This window comes from Lolium perenne, chromosome 4 (genome assembly GCF_019359855.2).
Source record: "Lolium perenne isolate Kyuss_39 chromosome 4, Kyuss_2.0, whole genome shotgun sequence".
Taxonomy (NCBI): Eukaryota; Viridiplantae; Streptophyta; class Magnoliopsida; order Poales; family Poaceae; genus Lolium; species Lolium perenne.
The window spans coordinates 352,779,437-352,802,196 of record NC_067247.2 but is presented as its reverse complement, the minus strand read 5'-3'; the positions used below and the strand labels follow the sequence as shown (position 1 = coordinate 352,802,196).

General features: G+C 43.3%; 1 pseudogene; it reads right to left on the bottom strand.

Moving 5' to 3' along the window:
- The window catches only part of LOC127347994 (subtilisin-like protease), a 47,712-nt pseudogene extending 33,442 nt beyond the window's left edge, over positions 1 to 14,270 (bottom strand).
- Between the last annotated feature and the right edge of the window lie 8,490 nt (positions 14,271 to 22,760).

Below are 22,760 nucleotides of genomic sequence, written 5' to 3'. Positions count from 1 at the left end.
TATTTGGGTGGTAGTGGGATCAAATCGTACTCGTTGGGGTACGTCTTGGAATAGCCGATTGCCCTCCTTTTCGGCACCATGCCTAACTGGTCTCTCAAGATTGTACTGATCTGATCCGCGGTGCTGGCTGCAGGAGTCGAGCTCTGAAGATTCGCTGGAGTGGCGTATTTAGCCAGCCACGCTTGCTTCTCAAGCTCTGAGCCAACTGCAGGAGTTGAGCTTTGGAGGTTTGTTGGAGTGGCATACTTAGCTAGCCACGTCTGCTTCTCACGATCTGAGCCAGCTGCAGGAGTTGAGTTCTGGAGGTTCGTCGGAGTGGCATACTTAGCTAGCCACGTCTGCTTCTCAAGATCTGAGCCAGAAGCTCCCCCTGATGTTCCAGAAGTCCCTGCTGTTGTAGTCTGATTCGCGAGTGCCCAATTACTGCAGTCTGGCACATATGTGCACGTGTATCCGTGAGGGATCTCCTTAGGCGCCTCATACAGGAACTGGTAATCACTAGGGTCCCCACCGATCTTGTGGACGACAAATGCCGGTGAACTCGGCACTTCTGGTGCTGCCAGCGCGAACGGCAGCGGTGGTCGGGACTGGAGTGGTATCTCTCCTTGGTGAGTCCCTAGAGCAGGTCCTGACGGAGAGTACTGATGCCTCATGATTTCCTGGATCACCCGAAGGGCGACACGCTCCAAAGTGTTCACCAGGTTCTTAGAATAGCGGTGTAGCGAATGCGCTACCATGAAATTAATCTCCTGACGCAGAGACCTGGTGCGTTCTTCTGAAGGGGTAGACAGGTCCACTCCATCAAGCACGCCTTCAGGCGAGAACCCTTTCCACCTGATGCCGTGTGAGCGGGTCCTCTGGAACGAGCTGATGAGGTCGGCTTCGAGGATAGCTTTGACCTCGTCATACTTCTTCTTGAGCTCCTCGGTCAGATCCTCGTACGTGACTGGAGTACCTTCCGCCATCTCAGATGTAGATGGCGATGCAGTGGATGTCGAAGGTGGTCCCACCGGGCGTGCCAGAATGTGTTGGCGTCCAAAACCCACCGGCGAGCAACGGCTGGCAACACGAAGAGCCGGGAACAACCTAGAGCTGCGGCTGGCCCTGGTCCCTCCGAGCGACGGCCCGCAAAGCTCCTGGTACACACGTCCCGATGCTGGTGCAAGGGCGTGCCACCTGACCTATACCTGGTCAGGAAGGTGATGGATTTGCTTCGCTTAGTTTCCTGCATTGCATACACGTAAACATTAAATACGAGCCTCGATCGGCTCTCAGGTTATTCTGTGAATCGGCTCAAGGAGCCGATCCACCCATGGTTCGTATGAGGTCTACGATCACATGGTGGTCCTGCTTGATCAATATACAGCTAAAACGACCTACGACGATTTAGGGTTTTCACCTCATAATCGGAACATCCTACGCGTGATTGAGTCTGGCAGCCACACACGGCGATAATAAACCAACCCTAGACAAGGCCTAAAAACCAACATGAAGTTGATCCCCAAAACATCTTATCTAGGGCTAGCAAACTACACCCTACGTGCTACTGGATCCTTCAACCCGTTTGCAAGGCCTAACTATGCAGATATTAAACTAATCCTTGAAGAACAAGGAGCAATCATAACGGATCAGATCTACTAAATAATGATCAAGCAAGGTGCCGCCCCTACACCTAAGATAGGTGTAAGGGCGGCTAGACGTCTAAGGGTTGCATGGACGAAAGCATGTGACACGATGAAACAATGCTAACCCTAACACATCTATGATAACTACGTTGCTCGCCATCAACAAGGCTTCAGCACGAGCAACGCATGAACAACGAATAAACGTATACTGCCTAGATCGCAAGATGCGATCTAGGCAGTATGATGCTTACTCGGAAGAAACCCTCGAAACAAGGGGTTGGCGATGCGCCTAGATTGGTTTGTGATGAACGTGATTGTTGTCTTTGTCAATAACCCTAGATACATATTTATAGTCCGTAGACTTTCTAACGTGGGAATAATCCCAACCGTGCACGAGCCAAATTCTAACTAACCGACACGTATCCTACTATATTTACAGATACACGGGCAAACTAGCCCAAACTTCGTGTCCAAGGCCGATTCACGTATATTTTCCATGTATATTCTTCAAGCCCAATCTTGATCGCGGCCCACCTCTGATCCGGTCAAATTCTGGTGATAACAGCAGGTATCTCTATGGATGAAGTGAGGAATAAACTATTCTCTATGTCGATGTCTGGTAAAGCGGCGCATTCGTATAAATTGCTGAAGAATAGTCATTCTCTTGGTTGGGAGGAAATTGTACCTCTCTTTTATTCTAAATTTTATCCTCGTCATGAAGTGCATACTGATAGAAAGTACATTTATAACTTCTATCTTCGTGATGGAGAGAGTATTTCCCAAGCATGGGGAAGATTGAAGTCACTAATGCTCAAATGTCCCATTAATGAGCTCCCCCGTAATGTTATTATTAATAATTTTTATGCAAGACTTTCAGGACATCACAAGGACTATCTAGATGCCTGTTTGGAGGGATCTTTCACAAGCAAGGAGGTTGAATCTAGGTGGGATCTTCTTAAAAGAATTCATGAGAATACTGAAGGATGGGAGAACAACGAAGGTAAAGAGTCAGGTATAAATTATGATTATGAATGCATTGAAACTTTTATGGATACTGATAAAATTCGAAATATGGGTGCTACTTATGGTCTTAACTCTCAAGTTGTTGCAAATCTTTATAAAGATTTTGCCTCATATTTTTTAATGTTAAATCTTTAACGTAGCTTATTTTATTGTAATTATTTTTTCCTAATCGGTAACATAATTATTTTCGTCCAATTAGTGACCATGCCAACTTTTTGACATAACATATCGGCCCCGCGGTACTTACCTTCTAGCATTGACTTTTTTGTGACATCGCTTTTTTTTCAATCATTCGACGGTGGTTCTTCAATCACTTTTCTGACCGTAATTTTTTCACGGTTGTTACCCTACAGTAGTTCATCAATAGTAACAGTAATTCGCCAACAATATCTCCCTATTCTTTGATAATAAGTTTTCTAGATAACTTCTATGCGGTAATTTCCCACCATTAGGTGCCCCCACATTGTTATTTTTCTTTTCTTTGGTAGTAGTTTTTTGAAATATTCCCGACATAATTTTACCACGGTAACATTGACAGTGATTTGTCAACTTCTTGGACAGTAATTTTTCGACATAGATCTGCCGCCAACACTCATTATTTGACACTAATCCTTCATCAGCGCACCGGTAATTATTCGACACAAATCTCTAACCTCAATATTAATGCCCCTACGGTAATTGTTTGATAATAATTTTTCTACGAGGACTAATCCTTCAACGGTAATTATTAGACAACAACATATGCGAAGAAGAAATGAGGCACACAAGTTGATTTTGCGAAATTGATCACATGCACGTCCCTACATGCATACGGTCACCATAAACTACAAAAATATAGGTCCTAAGAACTAACTGTTGACTACATATTCTACATGATCGACAATATGGGTGTGGCGTGCGCCGCGCTACACTTCCTAGTTCTTCCTAATAACAGCAGACCAGCAACGACAACTATGGGACTTCGCACAACATAGTGCCCAGACACCTAGCTCAAACTTCCCTCCATGATTTTTTTGCCGGCATTGCCATGGCTACTCACCGTTATGGTATACGATATCTTTTGTCCAGCCTTGGAAAAAACCAATGTCTCCGAAAAGTATTTTTGACACATGGGCACCGGTGCTCTCTCCACTATCAGATTTTTGAATTTTTTTAAAAGCTCATGTTCTAAGTCTTAGAAAATTATGTCGTTAAATATATAGATAGATATATACGTGTGAGGTGTATACAAAAAAGACCCGTTAAAAAATACTTTGTATTTTGAACAATATAAAAAAGACAAATTTCTAAAAAATAAATGGTACTAGAATAGTATTACAATAGTGTATTCTTTTGTCAGAAATTTTTTATTTTTGTATTTCCGAAAATTTAAAGTATTTTTACCGGAAATTTTTGCATACACTTCGCATGTACATATCTATCTACATATTTAATGTCATAATTTTAAAAAACTAAAAAATGTGAAGTTTTAAAATTTTCAAAAAAAATAGAAGTGAAGGAAGCACGGGTGCCCATGTGCACCAAATTTTTGTCCCAATGTCATTGGGTAGACAGACACTATAAGACTCTCAGAAACCTTTATCTTCAGTGTGTACACTGAGTCAGGGACGACCCATAGGGCGGGGCAGAGGGACACTCACCCCGGGCCCTCAACAGTTAGGGCCCTAATCCAAGATTTTTTTGTACACTTACTACACTTATAATTATACTCTTTAGGCAGTAGTGTTTGGAATAATTCTACAAAATATAGAAGGTTGAAGTTGTAGCTTAAAGTACCTATACTCCGACTCCTTCTCTAATGTGCAGAACAACACGGACCCTCATAATTTTTTCTCTGGTTATTTCTATTTCTCGCAAACAGTACACATGTACACAAGTAGCTATTGGTAGAAATAATAACCATGGTATATAGTTCATGCGATCAATAGAAATAAATAGTTTCAAACATATTTAGCAATATTCTTAAGACCATGGATCTTTCAAATGTAAATATTATTTAGTTTATTATTGCATTACCCTAATATTTATCTTGCTGAATAATATTTTTTTTAGTTTTTTTTGTGTGTGACAAAGTGGTGAAGCTTGAGTGACATCGTTAAGGGGCCTAGAAAACTAATCATGCTTAAACTTTAAGTAAGATATATAAACTTAACACAAATGAATATCTTTAAGGAATTTTTCAGAGTAGGGGAGGGCCATTGCCCCCTACCCTAGAAAAGTTTAGCCACTATGAAAAGGGGACCTTGGTGTCGTTTCGCCCTAGGGCCCCCGAAATCTATGGACCGGCCTTGCACTGAGTTGGAAGAACCCACATTTTTCACAGTTCGATTCAATGTGAATGGCCTTGTCCTGAGGGGCACCGTTATGGTTGGGTAGTTGAGCTGCGGTTCTGGTATCTTAGGAAGCATCTTGCAGGACAACCTCGGGTTACGCACAATGACTGCCAAGGCTTGATCACAAAGGAGAGCACATATATAGCCGACATATTCAGTAATGCCAAGGTCATAAACTAGAACTGGATCAGTAGCTCTTGTAGGATTCACATGGCCAGCACCATCGCATGTGCGGTTGCCCTCTGATGCTGCTCATCCAAGATCGGGTCACCAGTGCTATCGGTAATGTCAGATGTTGTCAGGATGGCCGACTTGATCACAGCAGCAGACCACTCAGGATGTGAGCACTTGACAAGCGCAACGATGGCACTGAAATGAGGAGTTGACATCGATGTCCCAGTTCAAATGTTGAATGAACCAAACAGGGTGAGTGGTTGGGACACCCCAAAACCGGAACTTGAGGATTCAAGCGATTCCGCTGAAATCTGCACGATATTGATTCTGAGCCGTCCTTCTTCACGACGTGCGCGATGAATCACACATGTGATGCAAGAGGAATTACCAAGAGCAGTTACATTACAATAGGTTTACAATAGAGCCCCCAAGAAACATATATTACAACAACGACCTCCAATGAGTTAAGAATACAAATATATATCACAAAGATCTGAATCATACGGAAGATCAAATACGTTTGATTAAGGACAAGGTATTAATTTACTAACAATCATGAAGATAACCAGTGGCGTCCATTACCCTGCCCAGGCCAATCCGGAAGAGTAACCTTGCTAACGTCGTCGTCTCAAACCTGCAAAAGTCGGGCCAAGGGTTGCCGACAAACGGGGGAGGAGACAAAAGAGCCAGAAAGGAGAGAGTAAGTATCATGGCACATACTTAGCGAGACTAAAATGGCTTTTCTCGCAAGTGAGCAATATAAATAGCCCAGCTATATGGTGGAGTTTAGTGGCAGCAAAGCTAGTACTAACCAATAGAGACACGCTACAATATTTATGTAAACAGAGAAGGTGAGAGAGCATATAAGCTAACAGTTCTATACTCTGCAAACATAACTCAATCGATGCATTTCCCCTTCGCAAAGGAAAAAGTACTAACAAGGGCACTCACACTGTTGACAAGTTTTATTAGATATAAGTTGTAGTAATACTATATTACTACGCAAGTTATTAGCAAATTATTAACAACAACACTGTAAGTTGTTCTATGATCAAGTTAAACAGCTCCAAGTCGTCCATAACTATGTACACCCTTCAAGGGTTGCTCAACTGTAACCATACGCATGCTCGACCCCACTTAGCAAGTGCGGAGTCTCACAACAAGACCGTTGCCAATTCAACAAAAAAGTCTAGGGGGCACCCCCACTAAGCTACACGTGATGATGTTCGGTCGTACTCCGATACGGACCCAGGATTGCGTAGGCGTCTAGGCATGCACTAGATAAGTCGTCTAGCAAAGATGTAGTACAATACTATATATAAACACCCGAAGGCAACGGAAAGTGAATCGTGCATATCGTGCATATGAGCAAATAAAACCAAGGTTGTGGCCCCATTTTGAACAGACTTGAGAAAAGGTAATGGGTGAGGAGTCCCAGTAGTAATCCCCATGTACGGGTAGAGCGCTTAATCTCGGAACAGATAACAAGAACTCGGGTCCTAGTGGACATTACCGAGACAAAGATCCGATGCTTTCCCAAAGGGGCTCACAGATGCCACTTGTTAGCAATTTTAGTAGTTAACATTAAGTAAACCATGAATATCTCCAACAACTGATATAGCATGTGATAACCTCCCAACAACCCAATATATCTCTATAACATATCGAGATAAACAACAGAACCCTAACATGATACGTCTCGCAAGGCTCAACCAATAAACAACGGCGATAGGTAGCGGATGTGTAACACGGCTCATATGGGTAATAGTGGAATAAGAAACGTGACTTGAACAAAAACACAACTTAAGGATAGCATGAGATCAACGAGAGTAAAACTGTAGAATAGGTGAAGGAGGTGTGCTCGCCTGTGAAACGTTGTCGAAGAACTTGTCGTATCTCACGTCAACACTTCGTGATCCTATTTGAGAAGCAAATGTTGGAACAAACAATGAATGCAAGACTTACTACTACGACAAAAGAATCGGCATACTCAGGATGATATGGATGTCATGGCAAGGATGATGCGATGCAACTTATTCAAACTAAGAGGAATCGGAATCCCGACACACAGTTATTAGGTTCAAGTTAAATGTTGTTTAGCATGGCATAACATAGCATTGGTGCACTACTTCAATATCAAACGGAACGACGAAACCTAGTCGGTGTTTCGAAATACCCCGCATATATGATAGATGAACATGCATAACTATCATCAAACAACATGATGCGAGGTGCAAACAAATGTATGGATGGCATACTCATGTTCCTCATAATTTTCTGATCATTTTTCATATAGAAAACATTTTATTTCGAGTTATATTTTAATTTTTTGCAAGATATAAACATTTTCTGCAAAACAAAGTCAAAGAGCGAGGTGCAAACAAATGTATGGATGGCATACTCATGTTCCTCATAATTTTTTGATCATTTTTCATATAGAAAACATTTTATTTTGAGTTATATTTTAATTTTTTGCATGATATAAACATTTTCTGCAAAACAAAGTCAAAGAGCAAATGGGCAGGGGTCGTACTGGGCCGGACCTAGCCGAAAGAAGGCTTAAATCGCATGTGTAGGGATTTGAACACAAGATCTGCGGATGAAGGATGAAGGAAGCAATCACTGGGCTACTGTGTCTATTGTGTGCAGGCAACGTTTTGAGCCAAAGTGACGCGGAGCTTGGGCCATAACAGCCATGGCATGCGGAGGTCAGGTCGCGGATGGATCTCGCGTTCCAGGCCGAACCAAGACGAGCTAGTTGGCTTCGGAGTTACGCCTGAACATGGAACGGATAGTGGTGGTGCAGAGTCCACGGGGTCGCCGGTGAGTCACCCACGATGAGGTCCTACGGCGGAGGAAGGCGGTCAACATGGGCGGATGGATTGAGAGGGTTAGAAAGACGGGGAAGAGGTACAGGAGGTGTGGAATCTCACCTTGAACATGTAGATGTGGTCAGAAAGTTCGGAGGAGGCGTGAGGCGGCCGGAATTGACGATTATCTCGCAAGAGTCGGAGAGGGAATCGGCGATTTTGCCGTCGATTTGGAGAGTTCGTGGACGATTCCTTTGGGGATGATGACGAGGGCAGCGTGGCGCATCTTCCGGTAGTCTCAGCTCGGCGAGGGGTGGTCTACAGCAGCGGCCAACGGTGTGGTGGTCACGGTGGTGGTGTTTGGTCGTTCTCTGGGAGAGGAAGAAAAGAAAGGAAGGGGAGCCAGAAGAGAGTGGCAACAGCGCGTGAGGGAGGAAGAGAGGAGCACTAGGGTTCTAGAAGCGGCTTTATGGAGAGGGAAAAGGTGGAGGAGGGGCAGGACCACGTGAGGGAGGGAGAAGGTGGCCGTGAGCGGCGGAGCTCCATGGACATGGAGAAGAAAAGGTGAAACGGTATAGGCCAGAGGTGAGCTGCTCGGGCGACTGATGGGCTGTAAGGAAAAAAGAAGATCAAGCTAGGCTAGGTGAGAGAGGTAGAGATGGGCCAGAGAGAGAGGAAGGCTCAGGTTAGAAGGGTTAGGGTTTTGAAATTCTTTTTATTTATTTATTTATTTGAAAACTAGTTTGAAACAAGATTCAAATTCAAAAGAAAATTTGAATTCAAACAGAGATGAGAGAGAGAAAATAAAATAATTAAAATAATAATTTATTTGTTTTATAACTTTGGTTTCAGGATTTTTTTAAAGAAAGAGAAGAGGAGGTTTTATTAGAACCATATGAGATGGAAAATAAAATAACTAGGGTTTATAAAAATAATTTTATTTTGTTAAAAGAAGACATGTATGATATGATGCATGATGCTCATGACTTAAGAACGACACGGAAAAACAACCATCGGAGAAAAATCTAATGTAGGGTTTTTCTGGGTCATTACAGTGGTGGCCATGCAGCAATGATATCGAGGTCAGGTGCTAATACATCTGGCTTGAGAATACTAGGCTGGAACCACTGGATGAGAATGCTGCAACCATTGGAGATGGACGGACACCCACAACTGTGTTTTTGTAGATGACTTTTGCACTGACTTTGCTTGTTGTTCTCCCATAGTCTGTGATTTTCTTGCCAACAGACACGGTCAATTGCACAACATCACCATAGTCCTCAAGGAGTGTAGTGAAGCCAGCATCTTTCCTATTGATTAGCACTACTCCAGCTGCCTCGACACTCATGATGGCACTAACATCCAACTTATCTATTGACCCTGTTTCATTCATTAATCATATGTTATGGCAAATGACAATTTTACCGAACACATTTCGTCCAGCCAACGACTTGCAGTGTTTGTCCACGTAAAGAGGAAATGTCTTGGAGCTTGAGTTTGAAGTCTGGTTGAAAACTTCCCCACTGATGTGATTTCCATTCCCTAGCTGCACGACAGTCTCAAAGCTTCGGTCCACTGAGCCAGCTTCGACTATAAGCAACCAGGGTGCAGAATTGGCAAGAAATGATTTGGGTCCATTGTTCCCAGTTGCAGCCACGACAACGATGCCCTTTGCTACCGCACTAAGTGCACCAATGGCGATCGGGTCTCCACTGAAGTTGACATTGTAAAAGGGGCCGAGGGAGAGTGATAGGACATCGAATTCATCTTTGACAGCTTCCTCTAACCCAGCTACTATGTCTGCGATGGCACACCCATGAATTGTGCACACCTTGTGCATCGCCAGATGTGCACCTGGAGCAATCCCGACCTCTATGCCACTGCCAAGGCCGTGGGCGGAGGCACCATTGACGAAATTCCCAGCAGCAGTGGACGAGGTATGCGTCCCATGCCCTGTGGCATGGCCTAAGTCATTTTCCTTTCTGCTGATGAACTTGGCACCGATGAGCTTGTTGCTGCACTTGCACCGAGCAGCGCCATGGCATGAACTCTTCCACTTTGGCAGTGGTGGCGAGATGCCAGCATCATCAAAGGAAGGGTTCTGTGCATAGATGCCCGTGTCCAATACCCCGATGATTACGCTCTTGTCCCTCCACAAGCCACTGCCTCTCTTCAGCCCCAGAAACTCCGGAGTGTGAGTGGTGGTAGGGTGCTAGATCTGGTCTGGAAAGGCACGCAGGAACCTAGGATTCTTGGACACCATGTCGAGCTCGACATCCGTCAGCCTGGTAGCGAGGCCGGTGAAGACCTCCGTGTAGGTGTGAAGGAGCTGTGGCTCATAGGAGCCAGCGAGAGGGGATGGCATGAAAGTCTCAAGCCACCACCGGTGATCGTCCTCGCTTGTGCCATCCTCGGCAGGAGACTTGAGAACCAGGATGAACGTTTGAGGTTGTGTGGCACCGACATCTGGGTGATCAGCAATGCACAGTGCAGGTGTAGGATGATGGAGGAAGGTGAGGGTGAGGGCGAGCGAGAGAAGTGGGAGCAGGAGCTGACGAGTTATCGACTCATCAATGCCTACAGATTGTAAACTTAGGTTTTTTTTTGGAAAGTAGAGGGCAAGTAGAACTCGAAGGTTGTCAGATGAACAAATGCGTCCAACTCAAAAAATCACGGTGGCTAGGGTTTGCGATGATTCGATCCTTATTTTGACCTCGGCTTCACCTTTATATAGGAGGTGAAGCCGAGGCTTTTCCGTGTTGTACAAGTATAATTTATCGGGCTGCGCTGGGCCTTTATTTACATTGATTACAAGTTTTCCGTAATAACTATACTTTCCTAATCCGAACATCTTTTTCCTTCTGGGCTTCCGAATCTTCAAGTCCATGCGCTTTCTGCTCCAATCATGGACCAGGGGTATTAATGCGACATGCCACTTAGGCATACCTATGTCAGTAGCCCCCGAGATTTTACTTGAGTTGTAGATTGGGGCAAAATCTCTATCTTTCTTCTTTTTGATAATACTTTCGAGTTATGTACAATTGTTACTTGATATCTATATTGTACAGGGATAAGGGTAAACGAGGCTGGTTCATCTGATAGATCAGGTACCAGTTAATTGTTCTTGTGGCAAATCTGCATAAAGCTACTTCAAATTCGAGTCCCTGGATTCGAACTTGGGATACTGGTGCAATTCAGTATGTGCCTCTTTAGGACTTACCGAAAACTGAATTCCAACGATTTTATCGAGTACCCAACGCTTCCGCTAGGATTTTCTTCACGTCTGTGGATGTGGATAATGTGGGAGAGCGCATTCGGGTACGATACCACGCCACACAGGATGGATCCTAGGGTCTTACCTTCGTGACCCTTTTGTAAGTCACGACGTCCAGAGTTTTTTATCGCGACGGACTCGCTCTGAGAATATATTGTCAAGTTCCTTTCTTCGGATGATGGAATACTCCATTTCTTCGGGTTAATGTATTTCACCAAATAATATCTTAGCTCCCGATGGGAGTACATGACGAGTTTTGCAGAAATCAAAAATGTATGTTGTAATATCCCAGGTAAAGGGGTTACAAAAATAGAGGAAACGGATGTGTGCATTGCATTCATGCATAGAAAATTTGGGGAATTTTCGCGCTTTAAAGTAAAACAGTCACAGTAACTGAAGTTTCACTTGACCTTGGTGGAACTGAAGTAGCTCATCAAGTCAAGTGCTATAAACCTCAATGTGACCTTTGATAAAACCTTGTTTTGGGTAGAGATGATTTAATCTAAGGGGTTAGATCAAATGGAAATAATAATCAACGCAACAACACTTTACTCAATAATCAATTGCTTGATCTTATAAAAGATTATAATATGGTAATCTTTGTCATAACATATGAACACCAATTCAATTACAAACCAAGTAACAATAAAATGGAGAAACCATTCTTGACTTATCTTTTCCATGTCTTAAACTAATCCTTGATCCTACCATGAAACCTCATGGTATTCATTCCACTTCAACATTGGAATTACAACAAGGAGATCCACTCAAGAAGTATATATTCTTCTCTATTCCAAATAGATTTACATCAAACCTAAAGAGGTAAGAGTCCTATTTTATTTAGGGAAGCAATGAAAAACCTTGGATATAAATATCCATATGATCCCAACATCATCTTCAAGAGGAACCCTAGAGTATTATTCAAGTCATTCCCAAATAAGAGAGACCATTCATATCAATCAAAGATTCACCTATTTAAGAATAAAGGACAACCTTTGAACTAAAGTATTAGGTTGTAAACCATTTTCCTTGGAGTGGTGAGATAACCTAATATCACATGGAATCAAACCATATCCATGAATTGATAAAGTAAGGAGGAGATTAATTCAACCAAGATAGCCACGTGGAGTTTTAGACTAGATACCTATTGAGATATTGTGAATACACCATAAACCCTAGAACAACTATTCCTATGAAAGAGAGCTCAAGCTATGGTGCTACACTCAAGTTAGTTGAGGCAACACTTGAATTTGATGGAGAGAACTATCCATATACCCAGATGAGTATATCAACATTGCTTAAGTAAAACCCTAACAGAATATCTCAGGCATTTTCTTGGGATATAAAACTATTGAGACAACCATGAGCATGTCCATCCTAGAAAGTAAAATAGAAGTGCTATACCTTAATTGATCAAGACAATGCTTGATCATGGAAGTGAGAACCCCATTTAATGAGAGATCCTTAGGAAGCCAAACCTTGATCATTATAAATTGAGTGATGATCATAAACCCTAAGAACTTGAGGTAATGATACCAAGAACAAGTTGATCATGTCTAACCATGATCATGCTCTTGAGTTATGTGAGGATAAGTTAAATCCTAATAGGATAAATAGATATCATTCACCACATGAAATTATAAGGAGATCATTAGTAAGCAATCCTAGGCTTATATCCCAACCTTAACTTGTGAATCACTTGGTGATCATAAGTAGAATCTTACCACATCTATATTTCATTCATTCATCAATTAAAGAACCTAAGCAAACCTTAGAGTCAAACTCTATACTTTATATGGTGAGAAACCATTCTTCATTATAACCAAAGTTAACTATAAAAAGAACCATAACCAAATTAGTTACTTAAATAATAGATTTAGTATATAAAGAAAGTCCATTGGTATCAGATAGAAACAATTCTCAGATCCTTAATAACTAAATGAGAATAATAACAATTAAGCAAGTAACCATCTTATTTAAGATGGGGGAATTAAACCCTAGCAAATACAATATGGTGTCCTATCATATCCACAACCTAGAATTATGTCTCAACCCTAGTTTGTGCATCACATGGGGATCACAAGTATAAACCTAAAACCATGCCTAAGCTAAAATAGGAATAAGGGGATTGTTTAGCCAACCCTGAAATGAATCAAGATATCAACTTAAACTATTTTTCAAGCCATGCTATATAGGTGCAACTAACTACTGTTTCCAAATAAATAGAAGTCTAATGAGAGGAATAAGATCCATCTTAACCATTTTAAAAGAAAAGGTTTAGAAGATGAGATTAATATTGGAAGATAGCCTAAACAATTTTCCAAATCCTTAAGAACCATGATCACATGAAATAATGTCATGAGAGCATATTCTTAAATAAGAAACTAAATAATGAGCTATGCCTTGAAAGTTGTTTCTTGCAAGGTAACACAAAACTAACTATCAATAGGTACTTAAAAGGGCCTATTTGAAAATAGTTTGGACCACCCTAAATTGATATTGAAAATTATGACTATATAGATGCCTATTTCCAATCCCTAATACCATTTAATAAACAAGGGTGTCATTATACATATAAAATATTTTAAGAGCTTATATGAAGTTATATTATTATCTTTATAAACTCCAAAGGGATTCACACATTTAAAATCCTGCAAAACAAAAGGGAAATGCAAATCTGATTTAAATAGAAAATACAAAATAGAAATTAAAGAAAAGAGAAAGAGAAGAAAAGTCTCACCTGGACCTTACCTGCCGCAGCAGCCCAGTAGAAGCCCAACAACACGGCCAACCCACAGCCCAGGACCGACCCACCAAACCGATTCACAGGGGAGAGCCTCGCCTTCTTCCTCCTGCGCATGGTCGACACGGTGGAGTCGTGAACCACTTCGCTGGCCACCTCACCGCCGATGATAGGCACGAGCGCGGACGCCAGTGACCAAGCCAGAGGCGCCCATAATCTCCTTCGCGTCCAGCTTATCCGAACTCGCCAAGATTCGTGCCCAAATCGAGCTATGACACCGTCGTGCATCCCGGCCAGTCGACGCCGTCGAGCCGGCGCGTTAAGCCTCGCCATGAGCTATAACCTCTCTCAGAGATCAGCCGGAGCACGCTAACGCTTACCCTTTAAACCAAACGCCTCCTAACTCTCTGTACCTCTCACCATCCTCGGTTACTGACCGCCGGCGTCGAGCAAGGATCCGACGATTGGAGCCATGCCGGAGCCCAGGGTTAGGTCGAGGAGGTGCGCCTCGACATCTTCCTCATTCTGACCAAGCTATGCATCTGGGGAACCTCAGAATCGACCCAATTTGAAGTTTCCCCCCACAGTAGTTCGTCGGAAACGGCGGCTGTGTGGTCTCCTCCGTCAATAATCCTCTTCGTCGAGCCTTCTGCCAGCCTCAAGGTGAGCTTGCGATCGTTTAGAGCTTAATTTCACGTCCTTTAGACCCATGTAGCCCATATTCGATCGATGGTCGGAGCCCGCCGCCGCAGGTGGTGATCTCCGGCGATGTTCCGGTGGTCCTCTGACAAGATCACCACCACCATCCATCTCAGCGTGTCGCGGCGATGCGTTAGGGGCAAACTGCGCATCCCGGGAGGCCGTAAAACGGCGTCGCCGCCGTACACTGGCTCGCCGGCGTTGAGCCGTTGACGAGGCCAACGTGGCGGTGGGACCCCATAGCTGGTTTGACCTGGTCAATTGCCAACGAGGCAGCTGACCTGGACTATACCCCACATGTCTGTGTCTGCGGGTAGAACTAACCGGGTAACTTTAGTTATTTAGTTTAAATTCAAAATTCCAGAAATTGTCTGAAACTATGCAAAAATATAGAAAATTCATTATAACTCAGAAAAATATAAATGAGATGTCAAAATGTTCCTAAAAATGAAGTCTATCCAATAAAAATATAAAATAAAAATTCTATTTTTAATAAAAATTTAATTATTTAAACTAAATAATTAAGTCTTTTCTTTAAATTTTAAATGCAATTAAAATTCAATAATTAGGAAAATTTCCCAAATTAAATAAAAATAGTAAATAAATAAAGAAAACAATAAAACTAAATTTCCTTATTTGTTATTTTGTTAAATCTTTATTAGAGAGATTTAAACCCTGATTAATAATTACCCTAATTATTAATTGTTTAAAAATAATAAAATACCAAATTCAATATTATTTTTATTTTTAAGTTACTAATAACTTCAACTTTAAAATGAAGTTATTAATCATAGAACTACATGATAAATAGCAAACCCTAATTCCATATTGAATGATATTACAACCCTATCATTTCATGTGAATCCTAAAACCCTATCACTAGCAATTTAGTATTCCATGTATGCATATCATTAAACCTAGTTGATCAAGTACGATCAACCAAGTTTAAACCCTAGTTTCTAATGCCAAAACCATCATCCTTATTCATCCATGCTTAGCATCACACCATTGTGATGAACTCCAATAGCATCTATGCCCAATATTTATCATTACATAACCATAGTCCACTGAACCCTACAAATACTTCATAATTATGAACCATCCTATTTAGGAGCCAATCATTCCTTACTTAGTGGATCCAACAGCAAACCCTAGTCAACCTCAACTCTAATTGAGATACTTCTTATTACTTAAGAAGTATATTCTTCAAAAGTTATTCTTTTGAAGTAAACAGAGAATCATCATCAACCCTGCCTAATAGGACCTATAGACAATAACCATCTATCACCAGTAAGGTATAACCAACCCTGATAGCACCCATGTGTAATTAATTGCTTAAGATGCTTAGGCTTAGCTCAACCTTACAAGTTCTAGCTTTTGATGAATCCACCTTTGTTATGATCCATCTCATGCTTACTCCAGAAACTACTGGGAACCAGAATAAACTATAGAAACCCACAAACCCAATTGTCATACTTGTTCTTTATTAAAGAACATGTTCTTCAAAAGATATTCTTTTGAAGAATATAACAAGTAATCATTAACCATGCCATATAGTACTAAAACTGACAACTGTTCTTTACATGTTAACATTATGCCAATTGTCATTCCTTGTTTACTCAATTGCTTACTATGCTTTATTATGCCACTTGTGTATGATACTAAGACAACCAAAACCTTAATAAGAACCTTGTTTGTGAACCACTCTAAAAGTGTAACACAACCTAAAACCAATCATATCAACTCACTAATCTTAAATCATCGGGGTTAGGTTACGCTTAGAGCGATTGCATCTCATACTTATGCATTATTGCATCCTTGGCAATCTTTTAAACATCGTCCTTACCAGACGATGATGCTATTTCAGAATTTGGAGTTATTGCATATCGAAGACCTTGCCTGCATAATCTTGCAGTCAAGAAAGGCAAGTTCATCGTTTGCTCATGTCATTTGAGTATTTTTACCAAATTACTTGCAAAGTACTATGTTTATCACTATTGCATAAAAAGCAAAACCACTATTTTCATAACTATGAATATGACTATGTGGTGGGCAATGGAACCATGGATTGTGTTGATATGGTGGAGGTTCCATTGCAAGGGTTTATATCCATCTAGGATTAAACAACAAATGTCGTCCAGTGATTCTTGTGCCGTAATACCCGTGTTAACCATAAGATCCGGAGTGGGACGGAGTAGTCAAAAGTGTTTCCACCTCTCGTTCATCAACGGATGCGCTTTACCGTAGTACACTTGTAATCCAAAGGGGCAAGTGGTGAGGCTGGGGAGCCCTAAGTCCCCACAGCAGAGACCGTGGTACACTTGTCGCCCGAGGAGCAAGCGGTGAGGCTGGGGAGTCCTAAGTCCCCACGGTATTGCGGTCTATGAGGGGTTGCAACGACCGGCGAAGGTATCAGGCCGTCGTGCCTGGTAATAGTCGAGGTCGGATGGTATCCTTTGGATACGCTGGCCGGCGAGGACCCAAGGTCGGAATTGCAACAAAGGGTGGGTGTTTGAGGTAGCGGAGGAACATCATTGGCTAGACCTTATACCGGGCCTCACACCAAAGGAAGTGTGGACGGGGAATATGCCCAGTTGGCACCAAGGTTAAGATCTCTTATGGGTAAAGCAACACACCTCTGCAGAGTGTAATGAATCGTGACCTGTCACTCCCTGTTCCGGGATATGGAACTGCGAACGCGGCCGGAAAGGAGCTCCATGAAGTTCTAGTAAACCGGTGAAGGCTGACGGACATAGTTCTTATGAATAAAAGCAACCTTTTAAAGAAATGGTTATGAAAACCTGCATTGGTATTAGACTTTCTGGTCTAATGTTGTAGCTAGTGCATTAAACACCTCTTTCCTATAATGAACTTGTTGAGTACGCTCGTACTCATCCCACTCTTAAATCCCCTGCTTAGATATGGAGGCATCAAAGGAGGATCTACAGTGCAACTCGAAGGCCGAGGAGTCAACAACTACTTCAAGAGACAGGACCCTGTCAGAGGAGTCAGTTACCACATCCAACAAGGAGAAAACCTAGTTTAGCCATAGAATGGAACTAGCTTCCTAAACCTAGCTCCTACTTAGCTAGAATCTATTCTTAGCCTCTATAGCTAGTTAATTACTCTACAAATAGAGTTCGTGATAGGATTAGACTACGAGTCGTTCTTCTGGAGTTTATTTGCAGTTTTACCTCATTGTAAAGTAGGAGGTTGTGTGGACCTTTTGTAAAGAGTCTGTGTTGTAATTCTATAGACATGCCTTGGACCCGCATATGTTTCTGTTGTACCACTCTAAGCGATATAGTACTAGTGGAACGGTGTTTCATTGGTGTTATATCAGACTTGCATACTACACCATGCAGTGGTATGCCGGGTCACCACAGTTGGTATCAGAGCAAATGCTTTGACCCTAGGATTAAAACCCTTTAAAGGAGACCTATAGGATTGGTAGTGTCTATAGGAAGTTGTCTTAGTTAAACCAAAATCTTCTTATGACTTGAGATGGGTATTCACTTGAGAATAATCCTGACACACTTGAGTCAACTTTTCCTACCTATCTTTCCTAAAAGCTAAGATTAGCTAGCTAATCCTAACATATAGCACATCATTAAGTCCTTAAAACAATAGATGAATAGATCACAGTTGGTATACAATACATGGTAGTCCAAAGAGAGGATACAACCATAAGGAAGATATCCTGTTGGAAGATGTGTACCAACACATGTTATGGTTAAGTAAGAGTTATTCAGACCTGTAATAGGAATGATATCATGTGATAAAGATAAGTATATTAGGAAGATATCCTACTAGAAGGTGTATACCAAGACAAGTAATAGGGTAAGTAAAATTTATCTAAACTTGTGAAACAACTGATAGTAAGTGATAAAAACAAGTGATATAAGGTAGTATAGACCATGATGAGTCAATCATGGGAAATAATGATGAGTGATAGGAATAATATATGTCTACTTCCATGGTAGCAACAACCTAATCTACTATGTACAGGCGGCCAGGCTCCTCTCCATCCTCCGCTCCGGCCGGCAGCGCCGACGGAGAAGATTCTGGGTCGGGCCGGCGACCACGGCGACGCATAGGCGACTCTCAACGCGGGTGAGGTACTGTAGCGGTACGAGAGAGAAAAAGGGGGGACTACAGAGTGAAAGGGCAAATAAATACAAGACCACCAGTGACAGCTCTGTTCAGCCTTTTCAAGCAATGTACTCAATCATATAATCGAGTAACAATTAAGTTCCATCACCTAATAATTCTCACCTGCTCAATATATAATAGTTCAAACTAACAGTCAAGTTTCATGCCTAGTACTTCTCGCCACCTAAGCTGCCCCTTCTGGCGCGCAATTTACAGAGAGATGTCCTTCCAATTGCATCAAGTAGCAACTATCTGACCAATCATCTGTAGAGCAACATCAGGCTGATCAACGGGTTAGAGAAGGCATGCAGGAGGTGAGCAAACACTTGCTTTCGCAAACAATCTAATGTGTACACAACAAGTCCATTGCTTAGTCACTTAATTATTTGAAATAACACTACTAATTTTGTATGGTTGTAAGTGGAGGGTAGGGGGGGGGGGCATTGGCCCTCTCCTCAATTGGTATATTTTCTGCTTCTGATATATATCTCCTCTCCAATAGCAATTGCATATTTTATATATTATAGGGCTTACCTTTATGCCAACCTTGATATAAAAATATAGTTCTATGTTGGTTTGTCCATAGTTAACCTTATGATTAATAGTCAAACAATTAAATCATTTAATTGGTTGATTCGTTGATTAATTTTTACACCTCTGCTGACCGAATGAGGATCTCTGCTGCGATTGCTTTCACCCTCTTTTTATGGTTTTGTTCATGCCGAGAAAGAGGATAGTCGGTGCGAAGGCGTGGGGGCAACCCAAGTCACTTTGGGCAGGGTGAGGTCAGCCAAGGAAGTGCGATGGCGGACAATAGAAATTTGATGAAGCAGTTTGATTAGGCATGAGATTGTGGCAGTCTAATATTGTTTTCCTATTAATCGCAATCACTGGTTAGATAGTTAGATGGTCAGGTTGAAACGTTTTTCTGAGTGAAACACAAATATGGCTGAGATTAAATGATATATGTTTGGGATATATTAGAGGTAGGACGACTGGATTGAACAATAGTATGATACCCCTTCGAGGGTTTATTCTGTTTTGAGGATTGGGGATCTATGGAAGCAGAAGCCTACATGTATATAGTGGGTTTAGACATGGGTTTGGGTGGGCCAAACTAATTAAATTCTTTCAATTAACTAATTACTCCCAGCATTAAGAGGTGGAAATACACTAGGAATAGTAGGAGCAAAACTCTTTGACTGAGGATTAAGAGGTGAAAATACACTAGAGGAAAACAAAGCCTAAGGAGAATTAACATCTAGTAAGACCGAAGCATTCAAACTGAAACGCAAATCGTGCACTTCCTTTTTGTATCCCCGGCCAACGTCCACTAGTGAAAGAAAAGCAGGCATGCACATGTCAGTACACATATGTGTGCGCGCGTTGCGAGCCCATGCCGCTTAGCCAATGCGAATTCCACCGGTCTTAGATAGTATCAGAGCTTGGCGACTCATCTCTCGTCGAGGATCGGAGGACGTTGGTGGCCTTGTCGGCATCGTGGAGGCGTGAATGCGGCTCCCCCATCATGCACGTGTCGATGCAATCACCTGCTTTGCCCCTGTGCCGTTCATCAGGTGCTCCGATGCCGCGGCGTAGCATGTACACGAGGAGCTGGACGAGCTGCCGGTCCCGCAGCTTCAGCTGGTATAGCACGTGCACGTCAATCTGTGTCTATAACTCGCACGCAGTGACGGAGCTAGAGAATATGGCAATAGCGTGCCTAGCGGTGCCAAAAGCCCAAAACAGAGAAAAACAATATTTTTCAGGGTGCACAAATGGTGAAAATATGCTGTTTTGCAAAGAACTTTTTTCTACCCGGTACAGTGTAACCCTCTAGCTCCATGTAGATCCGACAGTGCTCGTCTCGCGTGCTCTGCCCCAGTGACGACGGGATGGCACACTAGTGTCCTTGCCGTCGACGTCCACGATGAGGCCCTGAACCAACCCCAGCTTACCCAAGTCGATCACCTGCGTGGCTTAAAAAAAAAAGTCGATCACCTTTTTTTTCGAAATGGGGGGAAATATCGTCCTAGCTTCTGCATCCAAAAGATACACACGGCTTTTTTTATTAGATTATTCACAAACCCTTACAAGAGCAATATAAAAGATCAAAACTCGAAGCCACCTCGCTAAACCTACCGAGGGATGAAGGGGGTGACAATTCATACTGCATCCGTCTCGAGACACCACTGCACCATGCCCTGGCGACTCGACGACGCCGACACAGCAAGAGCACACCGCTCCATCTCAGCACCACCGCCATCCGTTGTCTGCTCCAAAAACGATACCCCCAACAGGGAGAACGGCGATGCGCGCCGCCATCGTTCGATCCGGGAGACCCGAGTGCAGGGTTTCCCGGAGCGGAGACGGACGAATGTAGCTGCAGGAACAATGCCTTCAACAAGGATGCGACGAACAGGCGCCGCCATCGTCCACCATAACTGCAGTCAAGAACGGTTTTACCGGCAGCCACGCCGCCGTCTGGGACTAACGCAGCTGCAGGAACAATGCCTTCAACAAGAATGCGACGAACAGGCGCCGCCATCGTCAGCCATGACTGCAGTCAAGGCCGGTTTTCACCGGCAGCCACGTCTCGCCGTTGGGGACTAGATGACGGATCGCGAGACCCGCCAAAATAGCCACGAAACCGGCCGATCCCCTCCGACGAAAGAGGAGACCGCCACCGCCCAAGCTTCCTCATGCTGCAGATCAGACCCAGGAGCACCGCCGACAACCAAACGGGGACGCCAGAGATGTAGGTGCACACAGCCCGACCAAGCCCAGATGGGCTCAGATCTAGCCCGCCTACCTGCAGCCATGGCCGTCCACCGCTGGAGATCACCGAGGAGCCCTGGCCGCCACCGCCGCCTGCAGCAGTGCCGTAGATGGCCGGAGTTGGCGCCGCCGCTGCGAACCATGCCGGCGACTGAGGAGATCCGCCGCCGCCGCCACCACGCCAAACGGGCTTTGCCCGGCGGCGCCTCCGGCAGCGGCGGCGGGCGGGGATGAGCATGGGGGGGAGGGAGGACGGCCGCCGGGCTGGGGCATCCCGGTGCGGCGCGGTAGCTATGGCTCAGCGCACGGTGCGTGATGCGGACAACAGTGCACATAAGGTAGTGCCACGAGTCCGCGGTGGCGCGATACACATGAAGGAGGATTCGGGAGAGGAAGCTAAGGTTCAGGATTAGACGGGAGAAATGTGCAAACATACAGTGGGGATTCGGGAGGAGACGAAGGACGGAAGGAGGTCTGGGAAGTAGAGTTCATCCGTGAGTTCCATTCCCGCTCCCTGGTGAAGATGAAGGTTAGAAATAGCTGAGATGGAGCATCAGGATTTGTTTGTCTAGTCTGTGCCCCATTGCAGAAGTGACCTGGTACGTGTTTTAGGGATGCTTGTGTTTTATATGCCCCTTGGGGTTGTAATAAGCCTGCTCATGAACTAGCAGCTTTGGGTGTAGGCGTAGCTTACGGAGACCATGTGTTATGGATGACAAGCTACCCTAATTCTGTAACCAGTTTGGTGATCGGCGGTCGAGCCGTGTCTTAAATGGAATACGAGTGTTCCATTTCAAAAAAAAAAAAAAAAAAAAAAAAAAAAAAAAAAAAAAAAACCCTGGCATGGTGATTGGCGAGCTAGCCGTACACAGTACCAGGTCACTTCTGCAATGGGGCAGATGTTGGGCTGCTAGCAAAACTTTTCTAGGAATGACCCAACAATCATGCTTCTGTTGCAATGGTGTGAGCAGATGTAGCAACGGGGCACTCCAAACACCAATTGACTGCACCTTTTGTAACTTGGTCAACTCTTCTGCTGCAGCCCCGTGGATTAAACAGAAACACCACATTGCGCAAAGAGTTTTATCCAGTTTTCCATGAGGAAATGATGAATGTGCACAAGAATGAAAACCATCTGGCAATGACAAA